The 13422-nt window shown below is 30.8% G+C and overlaps 1 long non-coding RNA gene across 1 annotated transcript; it reads left to right on the top strand.

Moving 5' to 3' along the window:
- Positions 1 to 11290: 11290 nt before the first annotated feature.
- Positions 11291 to 11781, top strand: LOC126736873 (uncharacterized). The gene is made up of 3 exons (XR_007660810.1): positions 11291 to 11438; positions 11508 to 11614; positions 11670 to 11781. It is a non-coding gene; the product is annotated as an uncharacterized LOC126736873 (long non-coding RNA).
- The last annotated feature ends 1641 nt before the right edge of the window (positions 11782 to 13422 follow it).

Genomic DNA, 13422 nt, shown 5'->3' with positions numbered 1-13422 from the left:
CTGAACTCGTCGTCATCTACTCCTACCCCAGCTATATCTACACCCTGCCGGATGTCTTTCTTCTGCATGCCACTGATACCCTGCTCCAATAGAATTTATATTTTCATTTATATTATCTGGTATTTTTATCTGATAGATCCTGCTAATATCATAAATATTATTGACCTAAAGGCGCATAACATTAAATTCTTGGAAAGCAGAATTTCTGAATTTAAAAATAGGCGCTTTTTTATTTTTTGATTTTTAATTATAGATATATTTTTTTTGCAAACGTCAATGTTCCAATTGGCGTAAATACCATTGCCCAATGAACCGCCAAGTGGGCAAAAAAACAGACCTTGATAACAAAAAAAAACAACCATTCTCTACGGGCAACAGCAGTTTCAAAATTAGCGAAGCAAGGAACTGGATAGCTCATAAAAATAACGGGTCATTTAAACACCAAATTAATCTCTTCTTGCCTACAAATGGATGAGAAACATAGCGAACTTATTATTGAAAAAATGAGATCGAATAAAAAGATTGTTTATATAAGATATTTCTTAATACAAATTTGTTTTTATAGTTATTTGAGTAATTTCCTCCCTATGTTACACTCGTGCCTAAAAATTTTAATCATATTTTGTAAAATAGCCCTCCTCTTTCGGAGTTGGGGTATTTCGCCAAAACATGAAAATAAACTGTATGTTATGTAATGTTAAGTTATGTAACTGTATGTTGTTTTTAGAAAAATACGCTTTTATGCAAAATTATTGAAATTTTTAAGCACTTGTGTAATTAGCTCGGAAACATCAAACCGACTTTTCGGAGCCACTGTCTGGTCCTTTAATATACCGGGTGGTGCATCGCCGAGCGGAACATAGGAAATCCCGTGTAAATTTTAAGGGGGTCAATTATTGGGTTCCCTGTACATTTTACAGAAAAAATTAAAAGATAACTTTTTGAAGAGACCAATCTGGCAAACCCTCGTGCAAAGTTTCAAAAAATTTTAATAAGCGAATATTAAATTATTTAATTAAATGTAATTGCAAAATTACCAATAATTGCAAAATTTCCGTTCAGGTAAAACCAGACACCAGCCACCAGCAAACAATTTGTTATAAGGCTTTGTCAAATCTGACGTACAGCCGAATACAAGAAATGTTTTTTTTTCATTTTATCAATCTCACAACCATACATTCAAAGTAAGACACGTTAACATTACTTTTTTATCTAAACTTTTATTTAATATAAATAATACTTAATTATGGCTATTTTTTCGTCGATTAAATAATTCATACTTGTTTTCAAATATCGAATGTCACTGATTTATTGATACTTTTCCTCATGTCAGTGACAATATTCATTTTACTGGTGCCCGTTTGGTTTTACCTGAACCGAAAATTTGCTAATTTTGCAATTACATTTAATTAAATATATTCAAGATTCGCTTATTAACATTTTTTGAAACTTTTCACGAGAGTTTGCCAGATTGGTCTCTTCAAAAAGTTATCTTTTCATTTTTTCTATAAAATGTACAGGGAAGCCAATAATTGACCCCCTTAAAATTTACATGGATGTTCCGTTCGGCGACGCACCACCCGATATATTAGAATATTGCAATTAAAATAAAACATATTCACCTGGTCAATATTGTCTACCAGGCAGTGAACCTGGTACATCGTCATCTTCGTCAGCGCCATCCTGTCCAGTTATGTAGACTGATTTTTAGTAGCTCAGCAGTGAATATTTTTTTAACAGGTTCTTATGCATTATTTTCTTGTTATAAAAATTTGTAATGGATACAAAATTATAAAAAAAGTTACTTAATTACTATAATACACACATAAACATTTTGTGAAATTTTAGTTTTATATTTTGTGCAAATAATTTAATGAAAGAATCAAATTACTTTTTTCCAAAGAGACTATCAAGCGACTTCAATTGATTTTTTTAGAGCTACCAAGAACAAACACCTGACGACCGCCATAGATCATCCTAACCCCTTCATTCAGAAAACCCACTCCACCCAATACCCCCCAAATTCCGTCTTTCTGCTCATAGACATCACCCTGAAATAGGATTAGTGTTCACTTTAGGATCAATAGGCCATTCTTCTTTCCCCGTCCTCTGATGCCGAATAAGCTTTTTAGTAAATAAGCATACAATTGTAAATTTAACCTGATTAATATAAGTTGCCAGTTTTCAGTAAGTAAGTTAAAAATATTTACTTGGTGTAGTCCAATGCTAAAGATTTTAACACGTTGACTGCCTATAAGTATTTTGTGCCCTTGTTCAGAAGCCGTCGGGACTATTTGCAAAAAGTAGTTCGAAAATAGGATTTTTATTACTTTGTATGATTAATATTGTGTTTTTTTTGCTTTTAGGACCTAAATCTACTTTGACTCAATAGCTGAGTCACCGGCCCCTGAGGTATATTTCTCCTAGAATATGCCGGTGACTCAACATTTGAGTCAAATTCTAAAGTCAGAATTAAAATAAAAAACAAAGAACTTTTAACAGGTATATTTTATATTATGTATTGCACGTGTTATTCTTATCACTAAAACTTTGCAAACACATAACGTAGCGAAAAAAAACATAAATAATTAATTTTTCTTAGGAGTAAATCACAAAAAATAATAACAAAATTAACATTTTTTAAAGAATAAATGAAAAAAAGACCTATTTTTCATCGTGGTAGATTCGAAAGCAATTTCCGAGGCAAAGACCTGGCTTATCTGGACAAACCGGGCAGAAAAATGGCGTGTTCTTGCGCATTTTCTGTGTATAACAAACCCTGCATCTCTTTCTCATTTGACGACCTTTATTATCCATTTCACATTTTTCAGGCAAATGACTAGGCTGGTTTTGTTTGACTTTAGGAGGCTCAGGTGGTTTTTCTTTGGCTTCAGACAACAAATTCTTTATAATATTATGCCTATAATCATAGTAGCTTAACTTTTGCTGAGTAGAATATTTGTTATAAAGGTGATAACTATTAAGCAGCATCATTGATATCAGATGAATAGCAAGCTTCTTATACCATGTGATGGTTTTTCTTTCGCTGGCATAATAAGCAAGCATCTGATCTTGCCTGTCGATTCCTGACATGTTTTTATTATAATTAATGATAGCATTTGGCTTTTCTTTTTTCTCGTTTCGTCTATTTGGTTGCTTGATCAGTTCCCCACTAAACTCTGTAGATATAAATAAAACCTCCCTTTTGTCACGCCATTTACCCACTGCAATGCCTTTAGAGTACTTTGTAATAGATTCACCTTTTTTAAGTTTTTTAGAACTCACTTCGGGAGGATTTCCTTTCCTGTTCAGCCTTAAGGTTCCAGTAGCATAGGTTTTTTTTTTAAAATTAGCTCTTTACATAGTGCAATCGAGTTATAGTAATTATCCATGTATAAGGAATGGCCCTTATTAAGATAATTCTTTGTCAAACTTAAAACAACGTTTGCTGCATGCCCTAATTCTCCCTTCATATCTTTTTCGTCTCCAGTATATATCCTAGCTTTTAACACAAGCCCATCAGGTTCTGACAAAATATACAGTTTCACCCCAAACTTGTGCTTTTTATTTTTAATATACTGGCGAAAAACCAGTCTTTCTCTCCATAGCACCATGGACTCATCTAGTGATAGCTCCTTGTTTGGGTAATAGATCTTGTCAATTCTGTCATTGAAGAAATTTTGAAGCCATCTTATCCTGCACAAACGGTCACCATAATCTGGGTCACCTCTTTCGGGATTTTTAGAAAAATGCAAACATCTTAGAATGACTAGAAATCGATTTCGACTCATGTTATTTCTGAAACAAGACAGATTATACAATTCATCGGTCTTCCAGTAGTCCTGCAAACGGTTTAGCTGAATATTGCCCATGTGAAGCCACAGACCCAAAAAAAGTTTTCAGTGTTGGCACTGTCAACGGCTTCCATTCAGTGATTCTTGATTTCTCTTTTGTTTCTTTACTTAAAAAGAGTTGTTCGGCATAGTTGTTAGTTTCGGTAGCAATATGTTCCAGAAAATCGTCTGTGATAAACAATTGAAAAAAATCGATGGGGTTGTCCGAGGTTAAATTTACTCTAAGTCCAGGCACACCCGAAAATAAAAAGTCATTTTGATTAGGCACATCAGTCCAGGTCGGAATATCACTGTTACTGTTTTGAACACTAATCGTCTCATTATTCTCAATGTCGGTAAGGCTTGCATCCTCTAAAGCGGCAACATCGGGCAATTCGTCTTCGTCGCTTGAACTCTCATGATCAGTAGGCTCGTATTCACTGCCACTGTCGACGAACGGGTCCTCCTCACTTTCTGATAAATACAAAAGTTCTTCTTGTTCAGATAATGTCAGGGGTCTCATCATTTTGAAATCTGTATGCCTCCGTTTAGGCCGAGAAGGACCTGGATTTTCTTCATCCATATCAGGAAAACTACTAAATCACCAACAAAAACCGATTTCGAAAAAACACGTGTTTATAAGTACACTTGCGACCGGTGAAACGAGACGTATCCCCTGCGGAAGCCCAAACAATACTAAACTCATATACTAAAGCCATGCACATGACTCAACAGTTGAGCCACTGGCCATAGGAGGGGTACCGCCGTGACTCATATGTTGAGTCATTGGCAGTGAACGTGTTAAAGCATGTCATTTGTTTAGATTCATTATTAGAGATCAGCATCACATTTTTTCAATTAAAAATAGTGGTTGATCTAGTAAGAAAAAAAAAACCATTTCCTTTTTTTTTATTAAAATTGTTACTTATATTTTTATTTAAGCACAAGGTGGATTTTAATTCAGTTAGAGATTTAAAGTAGACTGTATTTATGTGATTAAAACTAAATGTGGAAAAAAGTAAAGATCGAAAAAATAGATTTTAAAGATCCTTACCTTAAGGTATCTGTATCCGGCTTCAGCAGGCCTGCTCTAGACTTCTTGGGTCTTCTAATTCGGGTTTAATCACTAAGAGTGGTTGTGGGTTTGATAAGTAAATCACGATATGTGATGCGGTAAGATTAAGACCACAGTTGCGGAAATAAACGTATAGATCACGACACTGGAATCAATGCGCGATGCGTAAAAGTGCTAACAAGGAAGTAGTCTTCTCTATGGTCTCCGTTCAGCACAAACCAAAGGAATTTAGAAATTTAAAGGCTATTGTACACGCGCAGATTTGTTGTTGTTGTTAAGACTTAGAAAATATTAATTAAATTGGTTATAATAAAAGGAGAAAATTAAATGAAATGAAATGAAATGGTAGTTTTAATTTGGAAAGAAAAACAAATAAATACTATAAAAAGAAAAAACCTAAACAATTTGGACGTTCACAAACTAAATGTAGACGGACCAAATAAGATATAAGACTTAATTGAATAAGTAATAATAACATGGTATATTAATTATTATAAAACATTCTTTAACTTTTAAGCAAATGAAATACTAGTTTTTGTATTTTGTGCAAATAATGTATTTAAGGAGGTTCATTACTTTCGGCCTTTATACAATCTGGCTTTAGTGAGTGCACTCAATATGAAGTCCAGGCAATCCAAACCAAGCCCTTCGTCTTATTACAGGTGTTCCATAGCTTCTCTGGAACTTAGTCATCCAAAAGGATCATAATGCGATTCCAAAGCAACTATTCTTGATGAATTTGATAGAGCTATAAAGAACAAATATCTGGACCATGTGAACCTCCTCATTTGGAAACTTATTTCGCCAAATCCCGTCTACCCGCTCCCAGATACTACCCTAAGGCAGGATTACTCTCATCTACTCCAGGAGCGGTCACTCCTAGAATCACATCATGTATGTAATTCTCCTTTCTCCCGTCACTGATGCCAAATAATCGTTTCCATTAGTAGTCATAAAAAAAAGTCTAAGTCTATTGATAATTTTTTCTTCTGACGACGAGAAATCACGCAAAACACATTCTCAAAACTGTCTATGTATTTCATAAAATGTTCTGTTTTGAGGTATGCATATATTGGAAAACCGATGTCTTCTATTGCAACACTCATTAAAAAAATCTATATCTCCATTCTTCTGAGAAGAAAATCGGTACGGTATTTTAAATAATAACATAATGAACTTTTGAGCGAATAAAAATTGACTTCTGTGTTATATACAAATATTTACGTTGTAATATTCATATTATTATAATAATATTAATATTTAAATTTTTTGTTTTATGATTTTGTTAGAAATTGCACATGTTTCACAATTCCAAATATAAGTAGTTCGTTGCCTACAAGTATGTCACCTATAGATGTATGTAGGTGGTCTAAATTTTTCAAAGACTTGCAAGCTGGCTAATCTTTAATTTTTTGAATAAATTTCTTTGGGTACAAATTGTGTTCCAGTCTTGTAGAATACAATAAGCATTCTGCAATACTCAAGTTAGGTCGGGGTCATTCTTACAGGGTCATTGGGAAGAATTCAGCAGGATGACTCAATCAGTATCATTTTTGGTTTCACTATCAATATATACAAAAATATTTAAGGCTCATTTTTTCAAAAGGATTTTATTGAAAACGTTAAACGTAATAAGAAGTTCTCGGTATAGGCTTCTGAAAGCTACAGATATACTTAATTCATTTATCAAATTAATAAGGCAAAAGTTATAAAAAGTTTCTACTTAAACACCGGGACTCTGACGGAGATTCCTATATTGACTTAAAAAATTATCCTTTTATTATATTGAATAATTTTATTTATCCATAAGAATGCAAATCTTAAAATCATTAGAAAACGTTAAGTATGGAGAAGTTTTCCAGAAAATAGAACTCCTCCGACAAAGACACATAGTCGAATTAGTTACATAAAATTTTTTTACATCGTTTTCCATATCGTTTACATCAACGTTTTCGAGCGAGGTCCTATCTAGTATAAGTATCTCGGCGATTATTGTCAGGATTTTCAAAAGCTCAATGAACTCGCATATATTGTTTGATAGAAAAATGAATTTTAAGTCTGGTATTATGTAAGTATAGGATTGGCTTTATTTTTAAGCCTGACAGTTGATATTTTTTATCAATCAATTCGATAGAGGTTTAAAAACAAAAAATGCAGAAAATATAATAGAATCTATAACATGAAATAAAAACTACTTTTAACAATACTTAATAATTAGTTTGGATAAAGGCATTTTGCCAACCACAAACATACTTAATTTAAATCAATATAATAAGGCATATGATTTACATAAAACTATTTTATTAGGGAAAATACTCTAATGTATGTTAAATTAATAAATTCACAATACATAAAAATTTTAAAAATAATATTTTACTATTAAAAATAATAAACTAATCTATTACAAATATTCATAACAAATTGCATATTGGAAATTAAAAATATTTACCTCCATTAAAAATTTCAGGAGATAACTGTAGCAATTCCATTAGGAGCAGTTTTTTTTAGTACCCCTAAAAATTAAAATAGGTTGCTTTGTAAAATAATTAGATTTATTAATTTTTAATAAAAAAACTTTTAATTTAAAGTAATCTCTTAATAGCGAGCAACTCTATTACAAACGTTTATTACAAATTGCATATTGAAAATTAAAAATATTTACCTGGATTTGAAATTTTAGGAGGTAATTGTGGCAATTCGACGTTTCCATTAGAAGCAGTTTTCTCTAGTATCCCTAAAAATTAAAATAAGTGGCTTTTTAAAATAATTAGTTTTATTAATTTTTGGTAAATAAAAACTTTTAATGTGAAATACTTTTTCAATAGTGAACAACCCATGAATAATCATTTTCTACAAAAATAAATTAAAGTCTCTATTTATAGTATAGAATTTCTCTAAGCCGCGTACACCTAAGATTCTCGATTATTTTTACAAAAAATATTCTTTTCATATAAAGTATTTAGTAGTTATTTAGCTAATAAAGGTTGCAAATAACATTTTTGGAAACGTACTATTTTTTTGTTGAAAAGAACCGTATTATTCTTAGGTAGAAAAATAAAAATGCCAAGATTTTTTGTTTATCAAAAAAAATTATGCTTATCTTTCTTAAGCATAACTGGTCTTTATTATCTTCTACCAATTATTTTATTATAGTTTTCATCAGCACTCCAGAAAGCAAAAGGGACTTAAGTTATTCTAGGGTAATCTGATAACCTATATTAATAATTTAACTTGCTTAATAATCTTTTTGGAACAAATTAATTAATGTTTTTAATGTACAGCAATTAAAATACAACTGAATCAACACTGCTCTTCATAATTTTTTTTGTAAACAACAACAATGGACGCCTAAGCCCATCAGTCTATCGCAAACCATCACACCCAAAATAATACTTAAAACTCCAATTAACCTGGTTCAAAAAACTGGTTCAAGAAATTATTAAAAACCTGTATATGAGGGCAGCCATAATATACAACAACAATATATAATTACCAGAGACTTACAGCAGAATATATAATTAAAGCAAATAATATAAATATCAATTATCCATGCAACCTAATAAAGGCAAAAGAAAAAAAATTAAGAAAACAGAAGAGATAATATAAAAGAGTAACAGCAACTGGAGGATCATACAGGATTTTTAACGATTTCGTACATCAAAAGAAATTCGGAGAAAATCAAAAGAATTGTCAGAAAATTCAATTAGGACTGCTTTTACGAAAACAACCATACGAGTTTAGTATCGAAAACCAAGCCAGAATGCCTTTTGGATACCAAGAACTGTTTATAGCATCCCCTGTTAATACACCAGTCATACATGGGCGAGATCATTGTAAGTTAGGATAAAAGAACATCTAAAAAAAGTGAATTCTAAAAAATGAAATTGCCAGATCAGGAATAGCAGAATACGCTTGGTCCAATAGCAAAAACATACATTAAATAAAAGCAAAGATTTTGTGCAACGAGCAACAAAAGAAAAGAAGACTTCTGGAAGAAACTTATATCGCCCAAAGGAATCTTCAGTGTTGACATTCCCAACATCTGGGAGGCTGTTAGGACACTGAAAGCTCTATCGCACCACACACTGTAGAACAGTTGTTATTGCTCGTTTACACTTAATAGCTTTCCAACCAAAAACATCGTCCTAAATTTAAAATAAAGAGAATGGAAGTTCGAAAGTTTTATTTTACTAATAAAAGGCATTTTTTGGAGGTGGATATTTCGATCTTCGGTGTAAATCGTGCTCGGATTAAAAAATGCCGGCCAACAGTTGACACCGCTGTTTTCTTAATTGCAACATCATAAGTAAGTACTTGGTTGCAGAAAACATAGAGAAGCACGTTAACAAACTAGAATCCATATATACGTCTTAATTTCTGTAATAAATAGCGCACGCCCTCACATAATTAATTGATGCTCGGTAACTGTTTACTAAATATCTTTTGAAAATATAAATAACAAAAATTTAATTTCTTTATTTATTAACTTACCAATTGATTTGCCGGAAATATAAGGGGGAGGGTTATACTTAGAACCTGAAAATAAAATAAATAAATTAAACTATTTGTGTTTAAAAAAAATTAAACATATTCCCAAAATTTAGTTGGAAAAAAAATTCTTAGATTTTTTCAAAGTCAAAAGGATAGCGAATGGCGTTTGTTTGCGCGGGCAGCATTATATTAAAAGAATATTGGAATAGTCAAATTTTACATTTATTATTCCATACCGCTCTGAAAAATGAATTGTATCCAAAATACCTAACACTATACTTATATTAGTACCATTTTACATAAGAATCTGTTATCTTGTTTATAATAGACTTTTTTTTTAATATGATACAACCTGCATAAGAAAATTTGGTTTTTATTTTCTTTAAATTTAATGCAAATTAACGTTCAATAAATATGTTTTGGCATTCAGTTACAAAATGGAATATATGCACAAGATCTATGAAATCATGGGATAGTTCCCTCCAGCAATCATCTGTGTTGCGGTTTCTTCTGTCACCAAAGATGTCAGAGGTGAAGCTTTTCAGCAGCCTATAATCTGGTGGAAGCAACTATACTACAACTGTTATTTAATTAAAGTTCTTTTAATAGACTTGTTATGGAAGATTTAAACTAGCATGTAAACGGGCTCTTTGAAAAGAAACTAAATTGATATAAGATTTTTGACAGCTTTGATAATTGCTTCAAATCTTAGCAGCTACTATTCTTTTAGTTGTAATTTTATAAATTTCTGTGTACATCTTACAATTTTTAACTCAGCAGTGGAAAATTCTATTGATTCTTGGGTATTTTGACTAAATGAACTTTAAGTTTACTTTGACTTGGAAGTTTTGGATACATTTTAAGGTTACTATGGTAAAAGACAGCTTATTAAAGAAGTTTTATTTATCTTAAAGCATAAGAAATTAAAATGAAGGAGTTATTAAGGGTGGTTCAAATGTTTTACCACTCCTGGCTAATCTAAGGCACTTACAGGAAGCGAAATTGTATTGGGTATATTATTTAATTTTATAACCTGGAACTTGGTTATATAATACATGGAATGAAAATAGAATTGAGGGATAAAGTAAGAGATTTTGGAGTCATTTTTGATCAAGAGTTCTTATTTGGGAAATTGTTTGATTTTATGTTTAAGTCTGATCAAAATTGTTCTCTTACGAGTTTTTTAGATCCGACCTCAACCTGAATATGCACATATAGTTCGATTACCTTCTTATAATGTTTACATGATACATTGAATCTGTTTAAAATATATTTATTTCATATTTAGAACACAAAATCATATAAAAACAGATATACTTTCAGTCCTTCCATAAATATAATTGTATTTTCCAAGGCAAGATGTTTTCTCTCATATCTTTTCAATAAGTTTATCATCTTGTACCAAAAAAAAAGAATTATATACCGATTTATTATGTAGTAAGCTTTATCATAACAATTAATAATTATTATTTACTCACCCGGTTTAAATTCCCCTAGCTGTGCAGCACAAATTGTTGCAAATAGAACCAATAAAAAAAGCGTGGTCAGTCCCATCTTGATATTATTTATATGTTGTGGCTGCCTGGCTGTGGACTTAAATTCTGTTAAGAAAAATTTGTTATACAGAATAATATTATTTATTATGTGTGACCTGATAAGTCATATCTTAACGAAAATAATATAAACTAGGAAAATTCAATTAAAAATGGTTAACCATACGTATTATAATTTAATAAAAAAGTTAATGGTGCAAAAAGAGCATGTACTACGAATTAAAAATAAATTGGATTATTTTAATTTCTTATGCAATAAGAGTTATTTTTTTTATTGATTTAGTTTGATAGAAAAATATTGAAAAACAAAATAACTGAATGTTATGTACATACCTGTTAAATAGTGACAATGTTCTAGTGACTAGATTATTATGCAATATATACATCGTTAGATAAAAATATCATTTCCTCACTAGATAAATGTTCAAAAAAAATTGTCCTTTTGACAAATATTTGTCGATATTATGACATGTACTAACAAAATTGGTAATAGAAAACATTTATATTTTGTTCATGTTTCTTTGCAGAACATCATATTATAAAAAGTTTATACAGTTTCAGATCATCGCAAAGAGAAAATCATACTCATGTATACCGCGTGATCCAATAAGACAACTGTTCTTCGGCCATATCTCGGGAACCGTTTATTGTATGACTTAGAGGTAAAAAAGTTATTAGGTAAATTGGTCATGAAAAATCGATGAAAAATATTTTCAGTTCTGAAAATGACCACCAGAGGGTATAACTGCCATCTTAAATTTTAAAATTGAATTTTCCTTAAATTTCGCCTAATAACTAGAATTTTTTTTACATTTTTAAAGAGAACCAGTTTATCTATCATTTTTGTATAAAACAGAATCAATTATTTTAAAAATAAAGATGGTGGTGAGAGTTCAATTGTTTTTGCAATAATCTGCCTTAACTTCTTAAGGGTTTTTAAGAAATTTGGTATTGTTATTTGGAATTTTGGTATCGACCAAAATAGTCGAGATTAGTAGAATATTTTTCCGCCAAGGAGTCAGTTTTGACACCATGACTCAAAATCCTAAAAAAATCAAAAGGAATAATATGACCTTTTATTATGAAACAGTAGGCAAATAACATCCAAAGAAGCCAGTGAAAAAAATTTTTCAAAATCTCGTTAAACTTAAAATATTGGGAAAATGAGATTAATGGATATTTGAAGTCCAAGAATCGCTCGGTAAGTTTCCTAAAACTATTAAAAATTTAGCTACAAAATAAATCAAATGTTAAAGAGCAATTGTGAGTTTAAAGAAAATAAATCAATAAAAAATTTATTTTATCAAAACATTCATGTTGCTCCAAAGGGACTAAACGCATCCTGACATTTTAAGTCATTCTAATATTGTAAGTATAATTGAGGGTATATTATAGTTAGTTTACTGAGCTCTTTTTATGATATAGTATGTGGCTCTTAGAAGAACCATTTTTTAATAAAGCTCATTAAAGGAAAAAGAAAGTGATCTAATGGCGACCAAGGTGTTCAAAAAGGATTTTTAAAACTTAAATTTTAAGCAATTTAGAAACGTGCCAAATTGTTGGAACTAAAGAGCTGAACTATAAAAAAGCCAGATTTGGCTTTATCTTAAAACAAAGTACGATAGTGCTCAATAATATTTTTAGATCTTGCAATAAATATGTCATAGCATTTCTTTATCAGGTATTCCTGTATCTGATTTATAGCCTTAAGGCTCTAAAATGAGCATAATTAGCAGAGAGCCAGACTGACTTTGAAGAAATCCAGTAGATAATATTTATTTTAACAAAAATCTATAAAACATGAAGTGATAACTAATTAAAGTGTATGTTTAAAATCATGGTAACGTTTTCAATTATATTAGAAATATTTTCAATTATATTAGAGTTTATAGGTCAAAATAATTAAACTTTTACCTTATTAGCGTTAACTATCTACTTTTTACTAGCCGAAATATGCAACTAAACTTGTCATTGTTGTTATAAAAAAAATATTCTAATTTAATCTGTATGTCATATGGCAACGGAGATTCAATAAGCTATTGATTAAATTTATATCTGGTACACCCCACTTTAGATGTTTCTTTACTCAATTAAAAATTTAAAGACCATACAGAAATATTGCATCAGAATTCAATCTTCCAGCCTATAATTCCTGCAGATCTAAAAATTCAAGTAATGCATTATTAGGATAATTAAATAGTCCTCATTATAAATTTTAGTTCTAAAACCGATATTTCTCAAGGGTAATTTCATACAACTATTTAACCTTTCAAAACTATAGCCTAAATAAAAGTTGCAAAGAAGAATTTGCTATCCATTTGCACACTGGTCACCACTGATTATAACGTAAGAGCAGGTGGAAAAACAATAGGTGTCAACAATGCTTCAACCGGGGTGGTTCCAACATTCTAAAATTAACTCATGGAAAGGTAGCTCAGGCGGTACACCCTGGTATGAGTAAGCCTATGAA

This window comes from Anthonomus grandis, chromosome 5, assembly GCF_022605725.1.
Source record: "Anthonomus grandis grandis chromosome 5, icAntGran1.3, whole genome shotgun sequence".
In the NCBI taxonomy this organism is placed as follows: Eukaryota; Metazoa; Arthropoda; class Insecta; order Coleoptera; family Curculionidae; genus Anthonomus; species Anthonomus grandis.
Note: the sequence above shows the minus strand (reverse complement) of the source record. Positions and strands in the feature narration are given on the sequence as shown.